Below are 12264 nucleotides of genomic sequence, written 5' to 3' on the forward strand. Positions count from 1 at the left end.
CTAGCCTGGAGAGGTGGGTCGTAGCCAGCCATACCAGTTAAGGTCAAGGATGATTTTCCACCCATTTTTTCAGCCGAGGGAGAGGAGTGGCTAGAGTTTATGGCTGAGGAGCTATTTGGACATCCTTCGACTCTGACCCAGCCCTCGACCTCGACCCAGCCCTTGACTTCTCTATCCGTCGAGGATCGATTCGCTCGACTTGAGGAGCCCTCCGCATAGCTTCGGCAGTCAGTCTCGGATGGATTCAACACACTCTAGGGGAGATGACCACTGGATTTACTTCTTTTCGAGATGACATAACCACCAGATTTGAGCAGATTATTCAGTCTCTACGAGCATCTGAGCGACCCCTACCACCACCACTTGCTGACGATGATCAGACCTGATCATGTTACATACACTTTTATGCATTGTATATTATTTGACTTACTATTTTTAGTTAGTTTTTTCTTTCAGTTTATTTATTAAATTAGGAGTGTGTTTCATAGACTAGGAGCACTATTTTCAAAATTATCTTTCAAATAATTTACAAATTCTAGGGTAATTTTTTTTTTTACATTTTTCTCAAAATTCCCTTATTTTTAGAATTTTTAAAATTAATTTTAGCCTTAGTCTAGATTAAATCCGTAGAAAGCATGTTCCTATAGATTTAAGACTTAAGTATCTCACCAACACATTAGGGCTACTTTATTTGTGTATTGTTAAACTTAGAAAGGGGTAAGATGCATAGGCAGATTGCCTGAACTTAAGATGCTTATATCAAAGTATTAACACAAGTCTGGGCGTTAAATATCAAATTTATAGTGATCAGGTTAAGTAATCCAGTTTAGTTAAACACTAACTGGATAAAAAGACTTAACCTGACTAACCAAGTGAATACTGCTATCTTCTGATAGTTAATTAGTAACTAACGGTTAGACAGTTAAGGATAATTTATAGTTGATTAGATTGTTTTGAAATAATGTCAGATTTAGGGGGAGGATATTTAAAAATGACTTTCAATTTTTTTTACTTTGAATAGATATTTTAAACATACTTATATTTTTCAAAAATACTTTTTCAAAATATTTCTAAACGATGTTTTTTGAAAACACACCTATACTTTTCAAAATGCTTATTTTAAAAATCATTCTTGACATATTATGAAATATCCAATGTTTTGCAAAATTTTGATGATTTTGAAAACTGACTAATTTAATTTTTGTAAACTACTTTAAACAATTTTTTTGAAAAATATTTTTGAAAAGTGTTACTAAATTCTTGGAAAATATTTTTTATTCTTGGAAATGTTTCATTGTTGCAAGACCTAGCATTTTCATAATTTTACTTTTGGAAAACTTATTTTTTCAAGCTATTTTAAAAGATTTTCCATGCTCAAAACTCTTAAAGTTTTTTTGAGGTTAGTTTTATTTTTTTAAAGATGTCTTTTAAAACCAAAATCAATTTCACACCTATCTCAATTTTTGAAAATTACTTTGAAAGATGTTTTGTAAAAACCTTATTATTTTCAAAGTTTCTTAAAAATCGTTACTATACTTAAATTCTTTTCTAAAACTGTTTGTAACAATAATAGTTTTCGAAACTATTTTGAGATTATTCTATGACATGTTGACCGATACTTTTTTAAAAAATACTTTGAAACACCTTTATGGTTATAAAAGTTGTTTTTAACTCCCCCAAGTAATCCTAGAACTTATCCTGTTGTTAGATTTTTTTACTTTACCTTGCATATTTTTTCTTAGTTGTCTATTCATGTTTTTCATGAATGATAAAGGGGGAGGGTTGGGGATTAGGATCAAGTTAGAAAACACTGAAATTCGAATAACTTAAATATCATTTATCTATTAAATAACTTAAATATCATTTGTCTATTTATGCTTGCATTATTTTCCTAACTTAACCCAGGTTGTCATTATATCAAAAAGGGGGAGATTTTTTATGCAGTTTACACTAACGGTCTAACTCAGGTTTTGATGAATGACAAGTAAGTTAAGTTAGGGTTTGTTGTGACCCAACCACTTGATTAAGTGTGCAGAAGAAGTCCAGATAGGTCGATGGGCTGATCGGACATCTGGCAAGAAATCCAGCTAGGTCAACAGGCCGGTCAGATAGCTGGTACGAAGTCCAGATGGGTCGACAGGCTGATCGAATATCTAGCAATAAATCCATCTAGGTCAACGGACCGATCAGATAGCTAGTGTGAAGTTCAGATAGGTTGACGGGCTAACTGAATGTTTGGCAAATTGGTAAGTTAAGGTAAGTTACTGGAGGAGAGTGACCTTGAAAGGACGCATCCCGGTTGAGAGATAGTAGACATCGGTCAATTTTAGCTCCATTTAGGATCCCTAAACTGAGACCTTTACTAGTTCTTGGTCCTGGGAGGACAGGAACTAGTTATTACTCTTTATTATTAATTATTATTGTCCTAATATTTATTTTGCAGGTTATTTGGACTAACGTTGTTTTACAAGACAAAAGGAGCATATCTACCTTCGGATAAACAGTGTCCGAAGGCGCCTTCGTACTGCTCATAGAAGGCGCCTTCCATGCCTATGGAAGGCACCTTCCGCAGGGTGAAATTTTGACCTCGCCGCAGATAAGTGCTGTGCTATTTGGGATCAAGTTTAACCCATTGGAGGCGCCTTCAGCGGCTATAGAAGGCGCCTTCTATGCCTTATATAAGGCAGCCTCGAAAAGACATTCAAACACTGATATACGAGCTACTACGCATCTATTTAAACTTTTGACTGCTCATGTTCCTGCTACAACTCTACAGCAAAGCTGCTATGCCTGACGACTGCTCCGAGGAGTTTCGATTGCGCCCAACAGATTGACATCAACACAAGTGCTCTTATTTCAATCCTTGAGTATTGGTAACATTTTTTTTTTTTGCTTAATTGCTACAAAAGGACAAGTGCAGTGTGTTGCACTTGACCTAATCTCTCTTGTACTTGATTCTCTCTTCTGGAGGTACCAGAAGAGGTTTTTAATGGATTGCCCATCGATAGGTTTGTGGGACCTAGGTCCTGGAGTAGGATTCACCGAAGGCTCCGAACCAAGTAAAAATCGCTCATGTTTTCTGGTGTTTTGTTTACTTTCTTATTTACTTCTCACTGCGTACACTTTGATTTTAAAATGAGAAAACAAGGTTTTTGAAAACCACGTGATTCACCCTCCTCTCACGCGCGTATCAATCTAACAAGTCTGACCGAATACTTGGACGAATGGGGTATCCCATTGATCTTTATGTTTGACCGGCTTTGTAATGAGAATAACCTTATACATCTTTGCCCTTTGAAGGGGGAGTTGAATCCCATAAGCTCGACCGACCATAAGTATGGTCGGCTATATGCTTATAGGCTCATGCTGAAGATCTGATAAGTAATGAGTCAAGTCTCACAGGTCCGGTCTGCTCTAGGACCAACCGACTATAAGTATCCCGTGGTAATTTTGATGTGATCAACCAAGTCAAGTTAGGTTTTGTGTATTTGATCCTGTTGGTGCGGGACGCATCTGACGATCAAACTTGAGTTTTGATAATGGCAAAGGGTTCAAAGTTAAGATTATTTATGATCTAATAAGTTTGAATGAGATTGCAGGAAAGTCCTAAGTGTACTTAGGCAAAAGTCCTAGCTGCGGTTAGGTAGGTGGAAAATCCTAGGGGGCGAGAACCCTAGGTCCTAAGGGGTGGTAACCCTAGGCGGAAAGTCTTGGCGGGTCAAAGGCTTCGGTCAAAATCCTAGACTCGGGGACTCTAGGTTGAAATCCTGGTGTCGCGAATCGGGTGGAAGACTGGACGGGTCATGGAGCGAATATCCAACAGAAAGTCTTGGAGATTTGGACGCTGAGCAAAAGTCCAGTTGGTTTAGAGGATCAATCTGGCAAACATGTAAACTATCCCGAGTGGAGTAGGTGAGGATGCGTTTCCCGGTGAGGGAACAATAGGCGTCAGTTTGACCTAGGGTTTCCGGAGGGGAAATCCGAAGTCAGAATCAGATAATCTGGAGTCTGTCAAAATAACTTTCTATTTATCTTAATTTATTGTACTAACCTTGTTTTACAGGGTATACTTTGTTTATAGACTAACATGCCTTGCAAGACGGAAATCTCACAAGAAAAGCCTCAGATGAACAGTCCTGAGGCACCCTCCATGGAGCTTGGAGGCACCTCGGGAGACTTGATCGACAGCCCCGCAGCAAGGCACGAGGGCACCCTCCATGGAGCTTAGAGGCGCCCTTAGGCGGATAAGCAACGAGAGTTGCTGAGCTTATCAACGCGGCTGACTCGACTGGCTGGAGGCGCCCTCCATGCAGTTAGAGGCGCCCTCAATGGGCTATTTAAGCCTGGTTCGAGCAGCAGCCAAGGAGAACTTCGAACTCGCGATCCTTCTTCCATGTGCTGCTCAAAGAACGATACAACAAAGCTGTAACTCGACTCGGACTACCAGAAGCTCCAAGTTTACTGATCTTAGTCATTGGTATATTTACTACATTTAAATTAACTGTACTTAAAGTTGAAATATTTTGAATTGATAGTGATTACCCAAAGTAAACACTCAACGAGTGTGGACCTTGGAGTAGGAGTCGCCATAGGCTCTGAACCAAGTAAAAAACTTGGTGTTGGTATTGTTTTTATTTTTCCGCTGCGTATTACTCAATTTACTCAAAACGATCTTGAAAGCCATGAGTGCTATTCACTCCCTCTAGCGCTTTCTATCCTACAATTGGTATCAGAGCGGGGTCGCTCTGAATCGGTACAACTACCATTCGAGCATTCTTATTTGTCGCTTTTTCGTTCGTTTTTGTTAAAAATAAAACCCTACGCCTTTCGTTTTTCCCCTCTAAAACTATTTTTGAAAAATTCATTTTCATCTTTTCACCATTGGTCGGTATTAGTGAAATATCACATTTTCAAAAATTTGTAATAATATTTTTTAATATTTTATTAATAAAAATCAATAAATTGATATTTTTATTTTTCTGCCGTACTACTAATCCAAGATCAAGTCTTAGGACATTTGTTTCTATTTACTTTTTGTGTGTGCTAGATCCTTAATGGCTCATCAAGAAGACTACAACATAGCCTGCCCGCCTCTTTTCTCTGACGAGGACTTTGGCTACTGGAAGAGCAGGATGGAATACCACCTCAAGACGCAAGTCTAGATGTGGATAATTATCCAAACCGGTCTCGAGCTTCCACGAGACGACGCTGGAAAACTAGTATCATGTGTGAACTGGGATGCTAGCTTAATGAAGAAAATTGAAGCCGACGCGAAAGCAACCTGCACCCTTCAATGCGGCCTAACAAAAGAAGAGCTTAACCGAGTCAGCCCGTTCTCAAGTGCGAAAGAGCTGTGGGAAAAATTAATCGAGCTGTACGAGGGCAGTTCTGATATAAAGGTAAGCAAATGTGATTTAATATTAAATAAATTATATAATATAAAAATACAGGATAGTGAGTCAGCGAGCCAGCTTCATGCTCGCATACAAGATCTCCTCAATGGCCTCCACGCAATCGGACAGAAGGTGGAGAATCAAGACGTAATAAGGTACACACTCAATGCTTTTCTGAGGAATACTTTGTGGGCATCCATGGTAGATGCTTACAAAGTATCCAAGGATCTTTCGTCAATTAAGTTAGATGAATTATTTTCCGAATTTGAATTGCACGAACAGATTAATGCACACTCGGCCAAGAAAGTTATTGCTTTGATTGCAGGTACGAGTAGAACCCGGGAACCAAAAGCAAAGCGTAGAACCGAACCCGAGTCTGAAGATGAATCAGACTCAGAAGACGATGATGATGAGATCACAGTCGAGATCGTCACCTAGTATGAAAACTCTACAAAAATAAGAAAGGATTCACCAAGAAGGACATCAAAAAGGTGATTCAGTCCAAGAAGGTACAATCAAGTCCAAAGGTGAAGTTCGATGTAACCTGCTACGGCTGCAACCAAAAAAGACACATCAAAGCCAACTGTCCAAACCAAAAGGAAGCAAAGAAGCAAAGGAAGAAGAAAGCACTGCAAGCAACATGGGACGAGTCTTCTTTAGAAGACTTTGACGAAGAGCTCGAACAGATGAGCTTCCTCGCGCTTACGGCCCGGGAAGAACTCGAAGAATCAGAAATTGAGAGCAAATCAGAAATCGAGTCCGAGCGAAGCCACGGATCCGTATTTGTTTTCGAAGGGCCTAACCCCACTGTAAGTAATTCTCAATTAACTAAAATGCATAATTTAGTCAGTTATCTTATGCGTAAGTTAGCCAAATCCAACCTCCGAGTCAAGTCACTCCAAAAGGAAGTAACTGTTGGGGTTGCAAGGTTGCAAACATAGTCCCACATTGAAAACACATGGGAAAGATCATGAGTTTATAAGAGAAAAGATATCTCCATTGGCATGAGGCCTTTTGGGTAGAGCCCAAGAACAAAACCATGAGGGCTTAGGCCCAAAGTGGATAATATCATACCATTGTGGAGATATCTAAATTCTTTTCGATCCTACAATTGGTATCAGAGTCCGGACGGCTAGAAAGTTTAACCGTCAACTGTAAATAAGAGCTATGGTCTGATTGAGCCATGTGGGTACAATATTGACCTTGAACAAAGAAAGTGGGGGCTCCTATGTTCGGATCAAGAGGATCAGACACCAAGCAGGAAGTTCTAGTAGGTCGGGTGAACCGAGGGGCAAGAAGATCTGGTGGGTTGAGGATCGGACGTAGGAAGCCTGTGGTCCTTTGTTTGAGGGGGGGGGGGATTGTTGGGATTGCAAAGTTGCAAACATAGTCCCACATTGAAAACACATGGAAAATATCATGGGTTTATAAGAGAAAAGATATCTCCATTGGCATGAGGCCTTTTGAGTAGAGCTCAAGAGAAAAACCATGACGGCTTAGGCCCAAAGTGGACAATATCATACCATTGTGGAGATATCTAAATTCTTTTCGATCCTATAGTAACAATCCTTAAGGAGGAGACTAAATTGAGTCCTTTGACTGAGCCAATTCAAATTGGAAGTTCAACTAAAGTCCAACAACTTGAGGAAGAAAATTCTAATTTGAAAACTCAAGTCAAAGAACTTAAAAATAAGTTAGAACGATTCTCTTTGGGTTCCAAGAACCTGGACCTAATCTTGGAAAACAAAGAGCCATTTACAATCGATCCGGACTTGGGTTTAAGGCTAAACAAAAATATAGATCTTATTTATCACTTGTAAATATAGCTAATAGAAAAATAGTCTAAGCATGGGTTCCCAAGTCGAACTTGGTTAATCAAGTTGGAGTTGGACAATATTGGGTCCCCAAGGATCAAATCCATTACCTTAATAGACCTTATCGAGGCTATAATCTAGGGGGAGCCAATAGAAAAACTATTTTTATATATAAATTTGTTTGATGCTTGCGTTACTGCTTTTATTATACATGCTTAGAATATGCTAGATAAGGACCTAAGCTTGATTTACACTTGACTAGTTAGACCTTGAAGTTACTGTAAGGAAATTAAATATTCAATTTTTTTGAAAGGCTTTATTTAGAAGTGGTGGATGATCCCATACCCAAGAAGGCCTAGTGCTTCGCCACAGTCTGGAAGCCGATCATCGAAATAAATATTTAATTAACTTATTTTAAAACCTGAGTCTAACTCAAATGTAAACCAATGCTTAAATTTTAATCTAAATTGAAAATAAAACTAACCATCTCACAACAACCCATAAGATTCCCTGATTGTTAATTTAGAAAAAGGTGAGATGGACTTAGGTAAAATTTATATCTAATTAATTAATCAATTAATTAACCTAATTAATTAATTAATCTAATTAATTAACCTAATCAATTAATTAACCTAATTAATTAATCTAATTAATTAATTAACCTAATCAATTAACCTAATAAACTAACCTAATCAACAAATAAATATTATTAAAATTAATCAATCTAACCAATTCTCCACCTAACTTAACTTAATAAAACTAATTGATTAAAGAAATTCAATTAAACACAAAAACCATCTCACAATGACCCATAGGAATAACATGTTTGACCATCTAGACTAGGTGAGATGGAATATTAAGGAGTTGATTTCAATCAAACTATCTTTTAATCCGTCAAATTGAACCAAATAAAATACTTTATGTATAGGAACATAAAGATTTGGATCAATGGATATTAGATAGTGGATGCTCTAGGCACATGACTGGAGACAGATTGAAATTTACTAAGCTGAAATTTAACAACCTAGGGTCAGTTGCATTCGGAAATAATGGAACACTTAAGGTAATCAGAATAGATAATATCCAACTGAGTTCCGATTTCTATATTCAAAAAGTTTTATTGGTTGATCAATTGAATTCTAACTTATTTACCATTAGTCAATTATGTGACTCAGGTACTTAGTCACATTTTCAAATTCTGATTGCTTAATTAAAAGTGTTAAAAATCCTAAAATTACACTTAAGAAAATTAGGAAAAAGAACATCTATACAATTGACCTACCAACCTCCTTACTAAAGTGTCTATTGACACAACAAGAGGAAACTGCGTTGTGGCACAGAAGACTGGGCCACACTCATACCAGACTCATTTAAAAAATGAGTCAAAATGACTTAGTTAGAGGTTTACCCAGATTAAAATTTATAGAAAATACAATCTGTAATGCTTGCCAACAAGGTAAACAAACCAAATCAACCCACAAGTTAACTAACTTAAATAGAACCAACTCAATACTTGAGCTCCTACACTTAGACCTGTTTGATTCACATGGAGCCAAGTCACTAAGCAAAAACCAATATTGCTTAGTTATAATTGATGATTACTCAAGATTTACTTGAGTAAAATTTTTAAAGACTAAAGATGAAACCTTTGAAATCTTTAATAATTTTTGCATGTTAATAGAAAATGAAAAAGATACTAAAATTAAAAGAATCAGAAATAATCATGGAGGGAAATTTGAAAACCATAAATTTACTGAGTTTTGTAAAATTAATGGATATAAGCATGGATTTTCTTGTCCTAGAACTCTCCAACAAAATGGTCTAGTAGAACAGAAAAATAGAACACTACAAGAAGCTGCTAGAATCATGTTAAATGAATACAACTTAAATAACCAATTTTGGGCTGAGGCAATAAATACTGCATGCTATATTCAAAATAGAATACTAATTAACAAATTTCACAATAAAACCCCTTATGAAATTTATTACAATAAATTACCCAACCTAAATTATCTAAAGGTGTTTGGATGTAAAGTCCACATTCTAAACACTAAGGACTACCTAGGAAAATTCACATCAAAATCAAAAATAGGAATCTTCTTAGGGTACTCCACAAATAGTAGGGCTTACAGAGTATATAACAAAGAAACCCTAAAAGTTGAAGAAACCACTAATGTAATTTTTTATGAAGAAAATAACTCAATAAATGAAACTATTAATCAAAATATAGAAAACAGTAATTCAAGAAACATAGAAGATGATGAACATATTCAAATAAAACCTAAAAAATCACAAGAGCCATTTGCTATTCCTGAAATAAGACCTTCAAGGATAAGTTCCAATCACCCATCTGACCAAATTTTGGGTAACCCAACCCTAGGAGTATGAACTAGATCGTCCTATAGAAACCTAATTCAAATAGCTCTTATTTCTTAAATTGAATCCAAGACTATAGAAGAAGCCCTACCAGACCCAGACTGAATATTAGTAATGCAAGAGGAGTTAGCCCAATTCGAAAGAAACCAGGTCTGGGAACTAGTACCTAAACACATAAATAAAACCATAGTTGACACTAAATGGGTATTTAGAAATAAATTAGACGATAGGGGTGAAATAGTAAGAAACAAAGCTAGATTGGTAGTAAAAGGGTTCAGCCAAATAGAAGGGTTAGGCTATGATGAGACCTATGCTCTCGTAGCCAGACTTGAATCCATTAGGATGCTGCTGGCCTATGCAGCACATAAAGGATTCAAGTTATACCAAATGGATGTAAAATTCATATTTTTAAATGGGTTCATCAAGGAAGAGGTGTTTGTAAGTCAACCCCCAGGTTTTGAGGACTTGGGCCACCCAAACCATGTCTTTAGGTTAAATAAAGTGTTATATAGACTAAAACAAGCACCTAAAGCTTGGTATGAACGCTTATCAACTTATCTAATAACTAAAGGGTTTAAACAAGGTCAAATAGATCAAACTTTATTTGTAAAAATCCTAGAAAAAGATATCTTTATAGCCCAAATTTATGTAGATGATATAATTTTTTGGCTCAACCAATACTAAGTTTTTGAAAGAATTTACCAAATTAATGGGAAGTGAATTTGAAATGAGCTTAGTTGGGAAACTTAACTTCTTTTAGGTTTACAAATTAAATAAACCAAAGAAGGAATTTATATCTTTCAAACAAAATATGCTAAAGAATCAATTAGAAAATTTGGCATGGAAAAATCTAAAAATTTAAATACTCCAATGGCAACCCATGTTAAAATTTATTCTGATTTAGAAGGAAAACCAGTTGACTTAAAATATTACCGAAGTGTAATAGGGAGTCTACTGGTTTACTTGTCAGTCCAATCGGCAGAGGTGAGATTCTCAAGTTCTTTACAAGCCTCTGCCTAAGCTATAGTCAAAGAACCTCCCAATAATATTGGGAGGGTGGGAGAAGATGTGGAAGAGGATGATAAAGAGCTATGGAGCGAAGGAGGAGAGAAAAGGAGAATAGAAGAACCCTGAGTCCCTGCAGTTGGGAAATTAGTTCCGGAAAAGTCATCATAAACTCAGGGTCCGAACTAGCACTGGGAAGAGAGGGATATTCTGGTAATTGAAGAGGGGAAGAAGCAAGTATAGGATACAAGGAGGAAAGGGTAGGTTTCGGAGAAGAAGGTGCAATATTCCTTGTGGATGTACATTCAGAAGTAGAGATAGCTCGTTTCTTAGGTTGGGGTGCCAGCGTTAATCTTCGCCCGGGGCTTTTTCTTGTGGGAATAGCCCCTAGCACCTATTCTTATATCTCCAAAGGGGCATCTGTCGGAGGTAAACTTGTAGAGGCTTCCCCAAAAGTAGTATGAGAACTGGAAGCAAGCGTGGGTTGTGTAGAAGGCTCAGGTAAAGGAGCATCAGATGCTTGAGCTGATGCGATATTAAGTTCTGCTCTGAGCTCTTGCTCCTTAGCTAACACTTCTTCTTCTTCTAAGCAGATGACCTTGTCAACCAAAGCTTTGAATAAAGTATTCACTACAACAAACAAAAAGGTATTTTAGTTAGTAAAGGAGGGATAATTAGAATTTTGAAACTTACCAAAGGAACATTGTAGGCTCTGTTGAACAGGACTCAGGCCAAAAAGATATAAGAGATCACCGTGTACCACTTGGTGAATGTAAAAACGATGACCTAATAATTCACGAGAGTACTAAAAAAACTGGTTGTTAATGAAGCTCCCTTACATCAGAGAGAGGAGGAAATGAAAATTGCCATTTGGTGGATCACGTGATGGGACCGGGAAATTTGACAAAGAAAAAAAATGTGATTTCCAACTCTTGATGGATGAAGGCATTTCTTCAAAGAACATCATCTTCAGACGAGATTGAAAAAGAAATACTCCTGGCTCTGATTTTTTGGGGTAAGAGAACATGAAAAAAAATTTAGGAGTAGGAGGTATACTGAAGAGGCGGAATACCATATACAACCCACATTGATATCTAAAGGCGTTTGGGGTAAATTGTTGTAAAGGAATACCAAAATATTGACTTATATTAATCAAGAAAGGAGGAATGGGAAAGCGTAAACCTGCAACTAGCTGATCTTTAAAAAAGATAACGTAGTCATCAGGAGGAAGACAAGGACAAGCGTCAGGTTGCAAGATCCTAATACGATATTCTTTAGGAATTTCATACAGAGAGCGGATGGAAGTTCGGTCGGTGGTGGTAAAGGAAGAACGAATTTGAGCATACCAAGGGAGTAAGGATTCTTCGGCCATGGTGAAAAATGAAAACACTCAAAGAATAAATGACTTATTGAATCCTTAAGGAGAAAAGGTCACAAAAGAAGACCAAGGAAGATGAAGAAGCGCAGGTTGTTGAAAGAGGCCAGAAAAGAAAATCGCCCAGGAGTAATTGGAGGAAGACAAAGGGTAAAGGGTTAGAAAAGAAACTTAGGTTTTTAAAGCGATATAAGGATCCCCATCAAAATAAAATGATTCTATAAAGGAAAGTCGTTGATCTGCTAAGGAGAATATATGACAGGACACGAACGAAGAGCATACCGAGAATTACTTAGAAAAA

The sequence above is a fragment of the Zingiber officinale genome, chromosome 9B, assembly GCF_018446385.1.
Source record: "Zingiber officinale cultivar Zhangliang chromosome 9B, Zo_v1.1, whole genome shotgun sequence".
Lineage (NCBI taxonomy): Eukaryota > Viridiplantae > Streptophyta > Magnoliopsida > Zingiberales > Zingiberaceae > Zingiber > Zingiber officinale.